This window comes from Rattus norvegicus, chromosome 3, assembly GCF_021556685.1.
Source record: "Rattus norvegicus strain SHRSP/BbbUtx chromosome 3, alternate assembly SHRSP_T2T, whole genome shotgun sequence".
Taxonomy (NCBI): Eukaryota; Metazoa; Chordata; class Mammalia; order Rodentia; family Muridae; genus Rattus; species Rattus norvegicus.
The window spans coordinates 44,966,100-44,983,693 of NC_141536.1; the positions used below are offsets into that span (position 1 = coordinate 44,966,100).

The following is a 17,594-nucleotide window of genomic DNA, read 5'->3' on the forward strand; positions in this document are numbered from 1 at the left end:
TAGAAATCCCTGGTCTGGGCTATAGCCTGGAGACATGTTGTTATCTGAGGGCTGTTTAGAACTGGACCTACCCTTTGCCTGGGCATTGTGGGAGAGCTGGTCCTAGGAGCACTAGAGCAAGAGAGCTGACCCTACTTCTAGTCAATTTCGATACTCAAAAGAGCATCCCACACATTGCCCAGGAAGCACAGCAGAGTTGGCCATAGTTACAAGAATTTTGGGTGAGTCATACCCAAGAGTATGAACATGGGAGACCTGGCCCTGCACCTTGCCCTGGCATCATGGTAGAGCTGATCATGATGGCAGGGACAGGAGTGAGCCAGCCATGAGAGTGTGAGTGTAAGGGAGTTGGCCCTATCACTTGTCTGCCTTTCATGGCAAGGGCAAGATGCTTCCTTCCTTGCATGCCTTGCTATCTACAACGGGTAGGAGGCCCGGCCCTGAGGTTATCAGAGCAGGAGAGCTGGCCCTGCCCCTCAGCTGCTGCAGCACTAGGAAGAGGCAGCCCTGCACCTTGCTTAGGCAGCACAGTAGAGGTGGCCCCAGACGTGGGAATTGTGGGTGAGCTGGCTGGAGGATGTGAACACGGGAGAGCTGACATTGACTCTCGCCTGCTGTGTTGTGGTACAAATGAGGGAAAGACTCCCTCCTCCTCTCTTCTCATTCACCACATGTGGCAGGCAGGAGAGCTGGCCCCTGGGCCATGAGAGTGAGAGAATTGTCCCTGACTGTCCCTTGTTGCAGTACTCAGGAGAACAGGCCCTACACCTCGCCTGGACTGCCCAGTAGAGCTGTTGTTAATGGTGTTGGTGCAGATGAACCAGATCTAAGGACATCAGAGCAGGAGAGCTCACTCTGCCCCTTGCTGTCGGCAACAGTGGAAGGACCAGCCAGTTCAGGACAGGAGAACTCACCTTGATGATGTGGGAGCAAGAGAGCTGGTGGGCTGACCAGCTCTGTTACCTCTCAGGCCCACATCCAGGGCTTTGAATTGGTCCAACCCAACATCTATCCCGTTGATGAACTGCTGAAGTGAGAGGCTGGTCCTACAGATCCAAAATTACAGGCTCTCCACAACACAGGGTAACAACAGGATATCTGAGAGGAGTCCCAGTGAGGTTTCAGTATTGATAGTGTAGCAGAAGCCAGAGGTTTTGTACCAGATCAACGCACCAAACCAACAAATCATTACAATGAACAATTGCAAGAAGTATGGACAAAAGAGTATACTGTGGGACACAGTGTGACATACTACAGCCTCCTCAATGAGATTTTTTTCTCCTTTAGTGGGAGTGGCAAAGGTGGAGGATGAGTAAGAGGGGAGAGGGAGATGGGTGGGATTAGGGGGGTATGATGTGAAATACACAAAGAATCAATAGTACATGAATGGATGAATGAATGAATGAATGAATGAGGAGAAAGAGACAGACAGACAGACAGACAGAGACAGAGACAAAGAGACTTAAAGCCCAGGTTGCCACTTTGGGATAAACTATTTCATCTTCCCACATGTTGTCAAATATTAATGCTGAAGAACTTAACATTCACTAGGATTTTTTTTCTTTGGAGGCAATAAGAATTGGTAAGGAAGGGGAAACGAGAAAAACTACTATTTTGCAAGCTGTAGTAGATAGCTAACTCAGACAAGGAACATCAATGGATGTCAGAGCCACTGGTGAGGAACTGTTCAATCCAGGGTATGTTCTCATTACCAAAGCATTATAGCTGCTTGATAGCAACATGGAAAAGGTTCCACCTACAATGGAGGTGGTGACTGTCATCTTAGTCTTATCATCAAGCTTCATCAGTTTAGTCACCGTTGTACAGAGGCGACAAGAAATGGGATCCCCTGACGTGATGTGGTGGGAAGGATACAGGCCTCTATGATTGACTTTCACCAAGCCATGCTTACCTCAATCTCTACAAGATGAATTCAATTCATTTTATAGAAAACATAGTGGAGAAACACTGGCCTTTCCAAACAACATTGTGGCTTTTGTTAGAAAGTCCTGTTCTCAGAAATGACCCATTAAAAAGTCCCCAGTTTTTCAGTCTACCCTGTGTTCTCTTTTGGAAAGCAGAAGATGATGTCTTCTGAGCTCTTTACACATTGAAGATGAAAAACTCACTGATTTAATGCAAGTTTCTTCAGCATCGCTTTAAAGAAAATAAAATCAGTGGTCTAGAAGCTTTACTTTAATGGCAGGTGCTTTTAGAACTGAGTTATCTGCTAAACTGTTTTTCTGGTATGAAATTCAGAGTGCCTTGGAAAACAGCTTTCAACGAAAATGTGTTTTTCTCTTGGCTAATTTGACCTATTTGGTTCAGAGGTAGGTAGCCTAGTAAAAAGATAAAAACATTAGAGTTGTTGTTGTTGTTGTTGTTGTTGTTTTGTTTTGTTTTGTTTTTTTTTTTGTTTTTGTTTTTCTAGTCCAAAGATAGAGATTTGTGGCATCTAGGGGAAAGGCTTACAGACCATCACCAATGCTCTGCTCCGTTTCTTCATTGATTAAATCTGTTGGCTACTGGAATGCCATTCACGTTTTTCTCTCAGTTACTCAGATAGAACCTGGTGTAGAGTAGGCATTGTAGGTGGTGAAGTGGAAATGCTTCTGTGTCAACCTCAGAGTGTTGTTGTGAGGACGAAGCAAAATACTGTATATGAAAACTCTTTGGAAGATCTTCCCAAATCCTGCCCCTTTGCACATCAGTGGTCAGTCTTGAACACACTTGTGTGTGTCTGTAGACTCTACAGTGTTGAGGGTTTGGGTCCGTTTCTCTCTCTCCCTCTCCCCCTCTCCCCATCTCTCCCTTGCTCCCTCTCTCCCTCTCCCTCCCCCCAACATTTTAGAGATAAGGAAGAAGATAGTATTGAAGAGTTAATTTTTACTGAAATTGTAGATCAATTTCAGTAATACCAGCAACACCATACATTCTTCCACTTGTCCAATTAAAGAACCTGGCAAGTGTTTTGATATCTGACAGCTCTGCTGTCAAGCAATTCTGTTCTACAATTAATCAAGCTGTAGCCATTTCCCCAACCACTGCCATAATATAATGGCATCGTTGTATGTGCATGCACAATACACTTGTATGCTGTTTAAAAGGCAGCAAAAGCAAATGAACACTACAAATTCACTATCCCGTACGTGCAAGATTTACCGCTAACCTCACGCTATTTTAATGCTATCACTGTGTCTGTCTGAGCTCAGATATTGTTGTTTGGATGTTGTTTTCTGGTTTCTGCTTTCTGAAATTGAGATTCTGCCTTCTTTGGGATGTTTTTAGCTTTGTCTGGATATCATTGTACCAGTGGCCGGGGCCCTTTGATGATTGGATGTCAGCTCTTGGGTTTTGATTGCTGTTTTGTCTGGCTCAGTGTTAGACACAACTGCAGGTCCTACTCCCCTCCTTCCCCCTCCCAGTGACTTCCTGCTGCAAATGAGTTTGCCACAAATCAAGATGCCTGCAACAAGCTTCTCTGGGAACCTGTTCCATTTCTCCTTGGCAACTCGCCACTTTGCCTTTACCAAAGGGCTTGGCTCCTCTGTGAGATTAACTATTTCATGGGAGTCTTTCTCTTCTACCAGAATTATGTGTTTCTCCTAGGTATTTACTATGTAGGCATGTTGGTCAGCTTTGATAAAATAAACAAGCACCATTTTTCATTGATATCATTTCCTGTTTACATTATCTAATCTGTTAAGCAATCAAATTACAAGTTAGCAGAAAGGTCACCTAGAAATTACAAATGAATTAGTCAAAATGTATTTGAAAAGTAGATCTAATCCCTTGCTTCAGGAGGCAATTACAACTCCTCACACCCATGACATTTGGTGATGTTCAGATGTATGGACATTGTCATGTAACTGGCGTTGCTGATACTGTCTGAAAGAGCATAATTAGCCCTGGGACAAGAATGCTGTGAGTCAGTGCTGAGTCACTCAAGGAGAATGTGATACATACAACTTCATCTTTAGGGTTAAGAAAGATCATCATCTGAAAAGTGCTATTTATGTACACACTGACAAATGCCACAGTAAGGGTCTCTTGTCACTGAGGGAAGCAATGAATAAATAGAATCAGACTGCCCTCACTCTGTAGGTGTGTGTGTGTGTGTGTGTGTGTGTGTGTGTGTGTGTGTGTGTGTGTGTGGTTGCCAAGCCCAGGATGAACTATGAAGCAAATCAGGATTTGCAAGTTTCTCCTTTGTTTCCCCATTGACTCATGATGTGATCTCCACGTTATTCTGAGGTTTTAGGTTGTAAGAAAACGGATTACTTTTATATTCTTTAAAAAAAAAAGGTTTTAATTAGAAAACAAAATGCCATGGTGGCATTTTCAAATGAAATCCTTTCATTGATTCTGCTTCTGCTTTTCATCCCTGTCTTACTGCTCCCACACACATACACGTACCCCCAAGTCCCAGAAGCCTTCTACTTTCTTACCTCATGTGTCCTAGTCCCCACCCCTCTCCCAGCACCTTGTTTCTGGTTTCGGTGGCCTACACCCATATCCATACTTACTTACATACATGCATACAAACATTTAAGTGAGGATCCACATGTGAGAGAAATCATGAGCCATTTCTATTCCTGAATCTGGTCACTTCCCTTAATACAGCCCTTTCTAGCTTTACTCACTTGCCTGGATTTTCAATTTACTTTATAGTTGAATAAAATTCCATCGTGTGCACGGCCACATTTTCATCATCCATTCTTCTATTGAATGGTCATCCACGTGTGTTCTGTTCCCTTGCTGTTGTGGGTGATGCAGTTGTAAACATTGATGTATGAGAGCCCCGTGGCAGAATATAGAGTCCTTTGGGTATATGCCTAGGAGTGGTATAACTGGGTCATATAGTAATGTTGTGTTTAATTTTTTAAGATATAATTTTTAATTACATTTAGATGCATGTGGATAAGTGTATGTTAGTGCAGGCATCTACAGAGACCAGAAGATAATGTTATATTTCCTGTGATCTGTCTCAGGTGGGGGTAGGAATTGAACCCAGGTCATCGAGAAGGACAGGCAGTGCTCTTAACCACTGAGCCATCTCTCCAGCCCTGTAAATATTTAATTTTTTTGAGAAATCTCCACATTGAATTCCATACTAGCTGTCCTAGTTCACCTCACTCCTCTTTCCCTACCAGCTTTTATAGTCATCTACTTTCTTGACGATGACCGCTCTGACTAGGGTGAGGTTGCTTTTTAATGCAAAATTACAAATGTGTCACAGAATGTCAGTTACAGATTGGTGGCACTGTGTTTGTCAGGAGCAAGCAAACTGGGTTTCATACAACAATCTGGCCTGGCCATAGACCTGATACATCTTGGTAGAGTCAGAACATGAGGAAGGTTCTAGATGAGGGTCCTTACTATGCACTGATCTCTTCATGTGTGTACATCTGCTTCACTTGTTGTTTGTAAGGACTCTAAAACCTGGTGCTTCCCTGGACTTATTACTGAAGGGTTAAGAAGTGGAATTGCCCCACTTTCTGTTTTGTTTTCCAGGAACAAAGATTGGTTTTTATTGTTGTCCTCTCCTGTTGAATCCTTTCTGTCACAAAATTTTGTCTCATGATTACTAAACCCTGTAGCCATGGAGCAAGACGTTGAAAAAGTTGTGTCAAGTATCAAGTTTACACACACAGCATCCTCTGACGTGTGTCTAACCAACATATCTAATTGCTTATAATGAAGCCAAGCTTTGGCATGCTTCTGAACTGTCCAATCAGAGCAGAGGTCGAAACTGGGTTTATTGTATTTAAATCCATGACGAAGAAATGATTTCACCGAAAGGAGGTAAAAATGTAACTTTACTGCTAGTCATACGGCTTCTGAGTCTGAGCTTCTCACCTAGAACATAAGAGGTCTAAGGATCTTTGACTTTTGGGAATTTTCCTTTGTGCAGCAAGTTTCACCTTGAGGTGTATTATACTTGTCACGGTGTAAACCACTCCATCTTGAAAGCTAATGGAAATGTAAGATCAGCTGCTTTTTCACTGGAGATTCTGAGCTTGCACAGAAAGTATCCCGTTTGTTTGTTTGTTTGTTTGTTTGGTTGGTTGGTTTGTTAATTAGGAAAGTGTATTAGTAAGAGTAGAAAAAATTGTTTCAAAATGCAATCATATGGACTGAGGAGATAGTTTAGTGGACGAGGTCTTGGCATGGAAACATGAGGACTAGAGGTTGGATCTCCAGCACCCAGGTACTTACTTGTTGGCTGTGGTAAGCTGCCTGTAACCTCAGTGCAATAGAAATGGAGACAGGGATTGTGGAACAGCTGTTAACTAGACTAGATGACTTGATGAACTCTCTCTCTGTTCAAGTGAAGGAACTCCCCTTTAATATATAGGATGACGATGTCCAACATCCACCTTAGGCCTCCACGAACATGCTCACATTGTACACACACACCTGCTCATACATATGTGGGTATGCATGCACAAACAACATGTTCCATACATTGGAAAAGAAAGGGGAAAAGCTAGAATGTATTGGACTTTCCCCTAATATAATCAAGACTGAAAAATAATTAGAAAGATAATACATTCTTAAACACGACTTCAGTGTTATAGAATATCACTTCTTTATACTATCTAAGTCATCTTGAGTTTTGGTAAAGTGGAGAGATGCTTCTATGAACAGAACAAGAGAAACAAAACTCTTAAATTGTTTAAATGTTTCTGTACCCATTAATTTCAAGCACCCCATTTCTCATGTCTACTCACAGACTAAAAACCATTCTGTATTTTCCTTCGCCTTCTCATTCTCTCCAATTTAAGAATGTAATCAGACATGCCACCCACATAAAAAAAGATATGGGTTCTATTGACTCACAGGTTTCCCTATGCTGCCCAATGGCCCGAACACTGCCTTATGGAAAATGACTGCCATGGTACTTTGCCAAAAATGTCCCCTACATGTGCCCCAAAGATTTGTGGAAATGAAAAACCCTTAGTAGATGCCATTCTGTTTAAACCAACTCTATTGAGTTCTGCAATCAAAAGAATCTTACAGACAAAAGTAAGTAGTGTGGGGTAGCCCATGTCTTTAGAGAACATAGTATTTTGTAAGCAGTGTAGTATAGCCCATATATTTAAAAATCATTGTTTCTCTTTAGATCCTAAAATGCAAAAAAAAAACTATAAAAATCCATGAGACAAAAATAGTATTTTCTTAATTGAATTAGTTTGGGAAGATGACCTATCAAAACCCTTAACAATTTTTGCCTAGCAAGCGCAAGGCCCTGGGTTGGGTCCCCAGCTCCGGAAAAAAAAAAAAAAACTGACAAAAAAACAAAAGAAAAAAAAAAACAAAAAAACACTTAACAATTTTTTTAACTGTCCATTGACTCTGTGAATTTCACATCATGGACCCTAATCCCTCTTGTCTCCCCATTCCTTTGTATCAGCCATCTGCTCTTGCAACCTCCCCACTCCCCGCTGAAAAAGAAGATAATAAATAAAAATAAACAACAGGAAAGATCTCATTGGTGAAGCCGCGGTGTGTCACATGGTCACCCTTTGCTCAAGCATCTTTACCTTCACAGACCATTACAATGAGTCATTGGTTCCAGGCCTCTGGCTTCTCACTGAGACTCTTCTTCAGTATCCTCTTCTTGCCCTGTGTCATGGAGATCCTGTAGCTCTGGTTCTGTAGAACCTGTCCCTTCATCTTGTCCAGCAGCTCATAGATGGGGTAGATGCTGGGGTGGGCCAACTCAAAGCCCTGGATCAGGACCTGGGTGGTAGTGAGCTGGTCAGCCCAATTTTTTAGGACTCAGCTCTGTGTGGTGGCACATGTCTTTAATACCAGCACTGGGAAGGCAGAAGCAGGGAAATATCTAAGTTCAAGGCCAGCCTGGTCTACAGAGTGAGTTCTAGAACAACCAGGGCTACATAGAGAAACTACCTTTGAAACAAATAAACAGCAAACAACTCTCTCCCACAGACTCCTGGTGAGCACTAGGCTTTTGAATATCTGGGAAGCATTAAACCCATGGGATAGGGCTAGAGAGAAAGATGTATAAATATCCAGGTTCTAATGCAAATTTGTAATAAAAGAGGAATAGGACATGGTTCAGTGTATAAAATAATGTATGTAACTGTTGAGTCATTATGGAAATATTATCAGGAAAAAGTAACTATTTTATTTGTAAGGTTATGTAAGAGGGAGGTAATGTGAAGAGTAATTATTTAAATTCAAACACTCCAGTGCATCTGTGTTGACTTTTACAGTATATTTATTTTTATTTCAATATTGTTGAGATGCACTTCAGGAAGATAAACAAAGGAACCTTCTAACTCCTTTACATAGGGTGTTTTTAAAATTATTATTTAAACAAAAACCTTAGCTCCATTAACACTTGTATGTCTTTCTAGACTGTTCTTTAAGCAGTAGTTCCCTTGAATATTTCTCAAAAGGGTGATTGCTCTGACTGAGAAGTCATAGAACGGAATCCTTCAGGTTTATAGACCAACTGCTGCCATCTAAATGATCAATGTGCAGAGAGCATGGAGACCAACCACTCCTGTCAGCGAGTCACTCTGTTACCAGCTTCTGACTCTGCTGTGTCTAGTGCTGACCAGGCAGCTGGAGTGCTGATCTCGTACCCTGCCACTGTCTATGGACACAGTGGTTCCAGCAGTTCTTCCTTACCAGGCCAGTGCCTTTGGTGAATAAACATCTGAAACCGTCTAGCAGATTCACTCGGCAGAAAATTTGCTTGATTCTCACCATCATCTCAGGAGGGCCTCCAAGTACGCCATGGCCCTCACTCACAGGTTGGAGAATCAGGGAAGCCTGCTCCTGCTCACAGGGACATGATGGCTGGCAAAATCAAAAACCAGGCCATTCCAGGTCTATTCTTTCTCCCACACCATACTGGATGTAGAAGTGCAAAGGAAAAAAAAATCTCTTTCTGAAACCTATTCTGTTCGTTTTCTCCAATAGATTTTTTATAATACTATTTTCCCATAAAACTAAAGAAGTAACATTGTGTTGAGGATAGTGTAAACTAGATATGTCTTCTTGATAGGTCTAGGGACAGAAGGTGTGTCCTGAGTAGGAAGTAGATTTCATTTCTATGAAATTAAATAGGTCAAGATTCTTAGCACACTCCCTAACAATATTTTAAACGTGTATTCCTCTCAGATAATCCAGTTCCTAGTAGGGAGCAGGCACGGTACCTGAAAGTGTTAATATTGCTTCCAACAGAGAATTTATGACCTAGAAGTAATTTAGGCAGTGAGAGAAAATGTCTCACTTCAAGAATGGGAATGCTGAGCCGTGCATACAAATGTGACTACTTACTCATGTGTGACTCAAAATCAGCAACCCTGGAGTCTGAGGGCTTAAAAGAAACACAGAGCATGTCTGGTCCATCCTTACCTTCACATACACAAAGTCTTCGAATTAAAACTGCAGAACCACAAGTACTAAGTGACAAGGCAGAGAAACTACTTAAAAGACATATAAGAGATGCTCTGAATCCACGTGACTACTTTGATCCTTTTAATTATCTTTGTGTAAGCATGCATGTGTGAATGTGTGTGGGTGTGTGTGTGTGTATGTATGTATGTATGTATGTATGTATGTATGTATGTATGTTCCATGCGTATGTAGGTCAGAGGCCAGCACTCTTTCCTTCTACCTTGTAGGTTCAAACATGTTGTTAGTTCCTAGTTTCCTAGCTTTTTGTTTATTTTTTAAGATTTACTTATTTATTATATGTATATGAGCACACTGTCACTGTCTTCAGACACAAAAGAGGGCATAAGGTCTCATTACAGATGGTTGTGAGCCACCAGGTGGTTGCTGGGAATTGAACTCAGGACCTCTGAAAGGGCAGCTAGTACTCTAAACCACTGAGCCGTCTCTCCAGCCCCCTAATTCCCTAGTATTAATGTATGGTTTCATTACACATTTTGTCTCTTGGGCGGCCAAATTTATTTCATGAATGGAACAGTATACACCACATATCAAGTGTATATAGTCAAGTAAGATTGAGACCTTGGATTATGCAAATCTAGCCTTATGGGATGCCTTAGTGACTTCAGCGAATGCAGTTTCAGCAATATAGGGGGATGGAGACGCCCGAGTAGGTGACTGCAGACAACATCAGCTCTGAAGATAAAGGAAGGAAGACAGCTGCAGCTACAGGAGGGTGTGAGCTCCAAGCAAATTCCTGAATGTGATCTGGATTTATACAGCTTTTAAGGGGCGAAAAGGGAACGTTTTCTTAAGATGAAAGTGGCTGCCATTTTAACTGCTACTAGAAAGAACTGGGTAAAAAAAATTAAAGTTAGATGTGAGAGACGGAATAAATTAAAAGTTCCTAAGAGAGTAGCTACATAGAAAGTCCAGGGAACACAAGGAACTACTGAGGGACAATGTCCTCTGCGCTGTAACTGAATGGAAGGTGTGTATGTGTGTTGGGGGTGGGATATAAACTCTTTGTAGATGGGATCATTGGAAATTAAGGAACTCTGTGTCTAACAGTTTTAATGTGTGATGTAAAGAACAGACTCAAGCCAGGTACTGAGAAAGGGGGCACACACTGCTCAGGAATGGAAAAGCATAGAAAAGTTGGAAGGTGGCTTTGGAAAGGAATAGTAGACAGATGCCAGCAGGAGATTGAAAGCTAAGTATATGCTGGAGATCATGAGTATATGAAACTTGTACCCTTTCTTGGCTGGACCTACACAAGGTGAGGTATTCCTAAACCAGCATATTCTCTCTGTCTCTCTGTCTCTGTCTCTGTCTCTGTCTCTGTCTCTGTCTCTCTCTCTCTCTCTCTCTCTCTGTCTCTCTCTCTCTCTCTCTGTCTCTCTCTCTCTCTCTCTCTCTCTCTCTCTCTCTCTCTCTCTCTCTCTCTCTCTCTCTCTCTCTCTCTCTTGTAGAAAATAAAAGGCAAATTTCCTCTTTGTGCAGAGGAAGTACATGGCTATTCAGTTACCTTGACAATGAGATGTGAGATAATGCTGCAAGGAAGTTGCTCTAGGGGGCGAGCGTGTGAAAACAGGAGGTGGCTGATCCATCAGCAAGGGTCTGTTGAGCGATGTTTGGGAAGTCCTGAGGAGGTGAAACTTTAACAAACAAGCTGGAAGGTTGGGGACTTCTCAGCAAGAGGACTGTTTAAAAAAGGTAATTTCAGAGGTGGTGTCGTAGTGTCGATAAGTGACAGAGTATGGTTTTGGAAGAAGTGACTGTAAGAGCGATGGAGAAGGCAGACATTGGAGAGCTGGGCAGAAGCAGAAGCTGAATGAGGTGGGAACTCAGTAAATGTAGAGGACAAAGAATCTTACGGTGGAGAGTGGAAGACTGAGAAGGTCAAACAATCCAAAGTTCATTCTGTTTGTTTGTGGGAAGCTTAGGTGAAGCAAAGACAGTGGCGTAGATGAAAGAGCTCCAAGTTTACCTCCTAATCCTAGTGGACCGGTGTAGTGTGCCTGTGCGCATGCGGGATGCGGTGTAGTGTGCCTGTGCGCATGCGGGATGGGAAGTGGGGTTGTAATGCTGGTCCGAAAGGGCCATAGGGTACGGTGTCTCCTACGGACAGAGGAAGGTTCTAAAGAAGGTGGAAGAGTGAGTGGGCATGGAGAAAATCTCACTGATCATGAATAATGATGACCCCCACCCCCAGAGAGCTGGGAGAAGGGTCTCAGATGGAGAGGGTGGGATGGGGTTGAAACAGCCTGGATCAGAGCCATAGCCTCGTGTAGACAAATCTGCAGAAATAGAAAGGAAATGTGTATGCCTGAGGTAGAGGTACGAATGGGGACTGTCTACAATGTATAACTGAAATGTATAACTTTTTGACCTTATAGATGCTCTGCTAAAATTGATTTGTGGTGCTGCTGTCAAGCGATGTAAGTGTGTCATAACGGTTGATTTGTAGACCCACAATGAGTGGATTTATTGTATTTAAGCTATACCTAAGCAAAACTGTTTTAAGTTATTAAAGGGCTATCCATGTTTGAAGGTTTAAACAGACAAGTGGCTTTCAAAGAAGGTGTCAGAATGGCCGACAAACAAGAGACAACACTCAGGATCATTAGTACTTAACGTGAAATTTAGAGCCACACAGTGTTATCCTAGAGGTTGAAGGGAAAAGTGGACAATGTCAAAGGTGGGAGAGGAGGAGTCTTCAATACTCTGCTACTAGGAAAAAAACAAAACAAAGCAAAAACAAAAACAACTCAAACCTAACCTCTATGGTACAGCACATTGTCTCCATGACTACATATGTATCCAGGAGAAAAGAAAGCACTTCCCCAACGCATGCAGAAACTTCACAGCAACTTTTTGTTTAAATCCTCTTCTTGGTAAATAATCTGAATGTTTTTAAGTAGCAAATAGAGTTAAGAGGAAAACATAATGTTCCATAGAGTACTGTACAATGGGGTGGGGAGTAAAGGGAGACAGGTCACAGAGACAGACAGTGACGATAGACATATCCATCATGAATGAATCTATAATTCTGTTGCTTAAAAAAAAATCTATAGCCTGAGTCAATAAATAGTAAGGGAGAACAAATAAGACAATTTTGCTTATATGAAGGCAGTTCATTGTCTAGCTGGGGGCTGGAGTGGTTTAGGAGGAAAGGGAGAAATTATAAAAGCTTACAAGGAGACTTTTGAGACAGGTAGATGTGCTCATTGGTTTTATTTTGGTGATAGTTCACAGTGCACTAATACCTGCAAACTCATCAAATTGTGCATCTTAGCATACAGTTGTCTGGGGAAATACATATGTATATATTCTTCTTATGTCTCCTGGTGTAAGCAATTCCTTCAGCAGCAAGTCACAAGATAAAGTGGAGGCTCCCATCACAAAATGTCTTCTGACCAAGTGTTAGAGCCTCTTAAAAGCCACCAGTGACTCCTTCCCTCTCATTACCTTATCTTCCGGCAGGATGTAGCTTTGCATCCTAATCTGAGACCTAATTGAAACCATTTTAAGTTAAAGCGGGTTGGGGGGGGTGGTTTTGAGGCAAACCCAAGACAGAACAGCCTACAAAAGGCACCAGGGGTACAGACAAGCCACTCAAGTTTCCCAGTGTTCTTGTTGGGTTTTATGGTCTCAAATCAGCTGTCTTCCACAGGCCAGAAGAATGGCCCCAAATCAGCTTCTAACTCACTTTATTATTTATTAGAGCCTCACAGCCAAAGAGAACTAAGTCTGCACCAAACTGCAGTTCACGGGGGGGTGGGGGGTAAGCGCTATCTCACATCCAGGTCTCCCAATCAAAGAGTGGAGTCTGGAGGACTGGTTCCTGCAGTGCAGACAGGGGTTTAGGAGTGAGGAGAGGTATGGGAAATGGAGACCTATTAGCCAGAAAGTTTCCATCCCATCCAGAATCCTAAACTCTTGGCAAGATGCGAAGGCTGTGTTTGCTTGTTTAGTTGTATTCTGTTTTTACTGGCTGTGGCACCAGGCTTGCATTCCTTTCCCAGAACTGTCTTATCCAGAAGATAACTGGTAACAGTCCCCAGGAGACCACCCCCCTGCCTATCTAGAAGGCGTTTCCTATTTGCTCTTTCTCAACCATAAAACAGAAAAGTAAGGTAATGTTCACTTTTTACCACTCACTGAAATAGCAGCTGTAATTTCTTTTTTATCTTCTTGCCCCATTTATCTTTCAAATCCATTTCTCATCCCCTCTCTAGCTGCCCCCAAGGATGTTTATATCTAAAATGACTCAGGAAGGAAGTAGGGTTTGGCAGACACCCGCCTGCTTTTATGCCTTGGGAACAGGCTCCTCACCCCCAGAGAATAAGGTCAGTTTAATCCACTCCTGTGGGTGAATTTAGTCAGCAAGGACTTGTTGAATCACCCAGCCTGTGTTGCCCAATAACAGGGAAAATGAAGCAACTTTGTATTGTATTAGGGACAACTGTTGAGTTAGGAATGGGTAACTATTTAGAGCTATATCAAATAACAAAAGATGTTTCATTTTACAAACTTCAAAGAGTTTCCATTTCAAGTCCTCTTCAGCTCTGACAGAAGTGAAGTTGAAGGTTGTTGTTTATTAGGGGTTTTTTTTATTATTATTATTGTGTTTCCTCTGCCATCAGAAACACGAAACCAGACTATCATCTTTTCATATTTTATTTAAAACAATGTTTATTTGCTTTCAGAAACCATTATGAAACTAAAAGTTGTTCCTACCCTTGTCTAAACCACCACTTTCAAAAGTATGTTCTTTGTTAGTTATTTTTCAGTATTTCCAAATTCACTTCAAAGAGTCTGGTTAATATTTAAAAGACTGTTCCCGAAGTCTTCCACCACATGCATAATTTCTATCTTCCCATGAGCATCTCTGCTCTAGGCCAATTGGGAATTCTATTAGAAGAATTTAAGCTTCTTGTGGTCCAAATCTACCGATAACTCCCAGACACATCTCTTTCACTCACTCTCTCAATTGTGCTCTCCTCTCCTCTTCCCCCTCTCTCTCCCACACCGGCCCCACCCCCAGCATAGCTATATAATTTCTAAGCCATCACTTCAAAGTGTGTTATATAATTTGTCTTTTAAATCCTTAAGGTTTACCACAGACACGGGTGTCATCCGTGAGGTTGAGAGAAAACAATGCAGATTCTCCACTTGGAGGGAGAATGGAGACAGTAAAAGCCCAGGCTGTGGTGTGTTCACTTTTTGTCCTGTGGTTATGTGTGTTACTGGGAGAAAAAACACAGTTTATAGTTTTGGACAGTGGCTTTTCAGTAGTCATGTGGCAGGAGGCCTGAAACACTGAGAAGTAAACTAGCCAACGGCCCTACTCCATTCGCCTCCCAGTTTTACAGCCCAACCCACCCAAGCTCACTGTCCAGAATTCTCTCAGCTAGTTCATGGTAGTTACCCAAGCCAGCCTTCCTATTTTCAAATAATGCATATATATCTATATATAGATATCTATATATCTGTATACCTATATACAGATATATAGACACACACACACACATACACACACACACACACACACACACACACACACTGCTAGTCCCCGACTGTTGATTTTAGACATTAGCTTCTTCTTAGGCTTAGCAGAGATTTAACTCAGCAACCCATTTTCTCAGCGCAATGCATTTTCAGTTACCTTGTGTGATTCTGAAAACATCACTTCTAAATAGTCTACCTTCCATTGTTTATCTTGGTTTTTGTTGTTGTTGTTTCCTTTTGTTTTCAAGTGACCTGTCTTATCAGATGCTCCTTTTCCTCACACACACACACACACACACACACACACACACACACACACACACACACACACACACGCCCCCATGCCCTCTGTCCCCTGGCTGAGATGTTTATTCCTGTCCCCTCCCAACCTCCCCACCCCCATGCTTTCTGGATCCCCGCATCTCCCCCTCACTCCTTTCAGCCCTTCTTTTGGGTGGAAGCTTCTCAGCTTCTCAAGAAAGAGATAAGAGAAATACAGGTTCTGGTTCCAACGTGTCAGGAAATGTCCTTTCCTGTTCACACATTTGATTAATCGCTGGGCTGGGTGTTCCATTCCAAGGTTAAGATCACAATCTCCCAGATTTTTTTTTAAACCCATTGCTCCATTACTGGCCCAGAGCCAGCGGTGGTGAAAAGTCTCATTTGAATTTGTCCCACAAATCTGTATTGATTGCTCACAAAGGACTAGGCTCTGCTCCGAATACAACAGGTCATAAGGACACAGAAGCCTCACCTACAGAGAGTTTTCTTCCCAGCTCTGGGAAGTAGAAAATCAATGAGGAACCAGTACAAAAGGTCTGCGTAGCCATGCAAGTATGCCTGTGACCCCAGCGTTCAGACAGCAGAGGAAGGTGCAATTCTGTGAGTTTGAGGCTAGCCTTGTTTATGTTGGGAGCTCCAGGCCAGCCAGGACTACATAGTAAGACCTTGTTGAAAGAAAAATTAATGAATAAATGAAAACCACAAAGTAACGTAGGAGAAGAGCAGAGATACTTCTTGGTGACGGTGGCCAGGGTAGTTGGTGCTGTGGTGGTGCCGCTAGTTGAAACCTAAACAAGGCCAGAGAGGTCTAGGAGACCATTGAAAGCAGAGGAAACCCCAAGTTTGAGGATCAGAGGCAGAACCAGCTTAGGGATTTCAGGTAGAGATGCCTGAGGAGCCGCGAGCCTGTGACACAGAAAGGTGAGCTCACAGGGAAGGTTTGGTCCTGCTCCGGTTCATGATGAGTCTCGTAAAATATGAACGTCACTTCTCATTCTCTCTCTGCCTCTCTCTCTCTCTCTCTGCCTCTTTCAGTCTCTCCCTCCCTCCCCCCTCCCTCCCTCCCCTCGTCCTTTCTCCTTCCTCCCCACCTCTATCTCAGTGGTATTTTGTGCACAGGTGACCGTGGACTTCCTGTATCGCTCACCATTTTCCCAGACGGACTCTCGGTGAACCTGGAGTTCAGGTTTAGCTAGACTAGCAAGCTCTGCGGATCCTCTTGTCTCTACCTCCCGAGCCCTGGGATTACAGTTATACACCAGCTTTTCCTTTGTTGATGCTGAGGATCTGAACTCGGGTCCTGTGCTCATGTGACAAATGCTTCACCGACTGAGCCACCTGACAAGAGTCTTCCACTGTATTTTATCTTACCGTATATCTGAAGATAACAGAGAACAATGTTAATATATGTAATGTCTGTTACATGTAGTCACAGTATTTTCTGCAACTTTCTGCCACCTTTTCACTTAAAAGAATATGTATGTACTTAGTTTAGTTTAATGGAATGTTTTCGCTATCAGTAAGAGATTTCTTTTTGCTGCACAACACATTGGTACTATCATATAAATTAAGACTGTTGCCAAATTTAGAAATCCTTCTATTACATTTTTTCCATTATATAACCAAAAATTTCAGGACATTTCAAGGTGTCATGGATAATTGCTAGTCTTATAGAATTTTTAGACTGATGACATTCATTAACAAACCTGTCACAAATGGCTTCATTGTGGGAGCTCATGGTGAGTTTTTAAGTTCTCTTTGCAATGTCAATATTTCATATAAAACAGTAAGAAATTAAATTTCTCTTTGTGTTTATGTCCTCATTAATTGGATTATCAAATTATCCAAACAGCATGTTTATTATTTCTTTAACAGTTTTTTATTTTTATTACATTTACTTAGAGAGAAGTGCACACAGCATGGCACATATATAGAAGTCAAATTCTTTACTTTTAGCTCAAAATTTTATCTTAATAAATTATTGTTCTTGAACTTCCTAAAAATAGTTCATGTTGCTTTTTAATCTCAGCATTCTTACCACTTATGTTTCATATTCTTCTAAGTTTGTATAGAAATTTTCTTTGTTTCTAAGGAAAACCTACACACACACACACACACACACACACACACACACACACACACACAATGTTAGCATTTGAACAATTGTTGAAGATCATTTAGCCTCTGAGGCATTCTGATCTATTTGTATGAATAAATGATGTGACTTCATACATAAGAACTCTCTGAAAACGCTTGTATTCCCTGCAGACGCAAATTCTTATTCTATTTTGTGCAATTCTCATAGTGATGTATATGGTACATCCTTAACTTTATATACTTTGTTACCAAATATATTTCTGACA

At 41.9% G+C, this 17,594-nt stretch overlaps 1 long non-coding RNA gene across 1 annotated transcript; it reads left to right on the top strand.

Annotated features, from left to right (window-relative positions):
- The first annotated feature begins 11,499 nt into the window (after positions 1-11,499).
- Positions 11,500-17,054, top strand: LOC147995479 (uncharacterized). Its single transcript, XR_015683520.1, has 3 exons — positions 11,500-11,592; positions 11,835-11,876; positions 16,351-17,054. It is a non-coding gene; the product is annotated as an uncharacterized LOC147995479 (long non-coding RNA).
- The last annotated feature ends 540 nt before the right edge of the window (positions 17,055-17,594 follow it).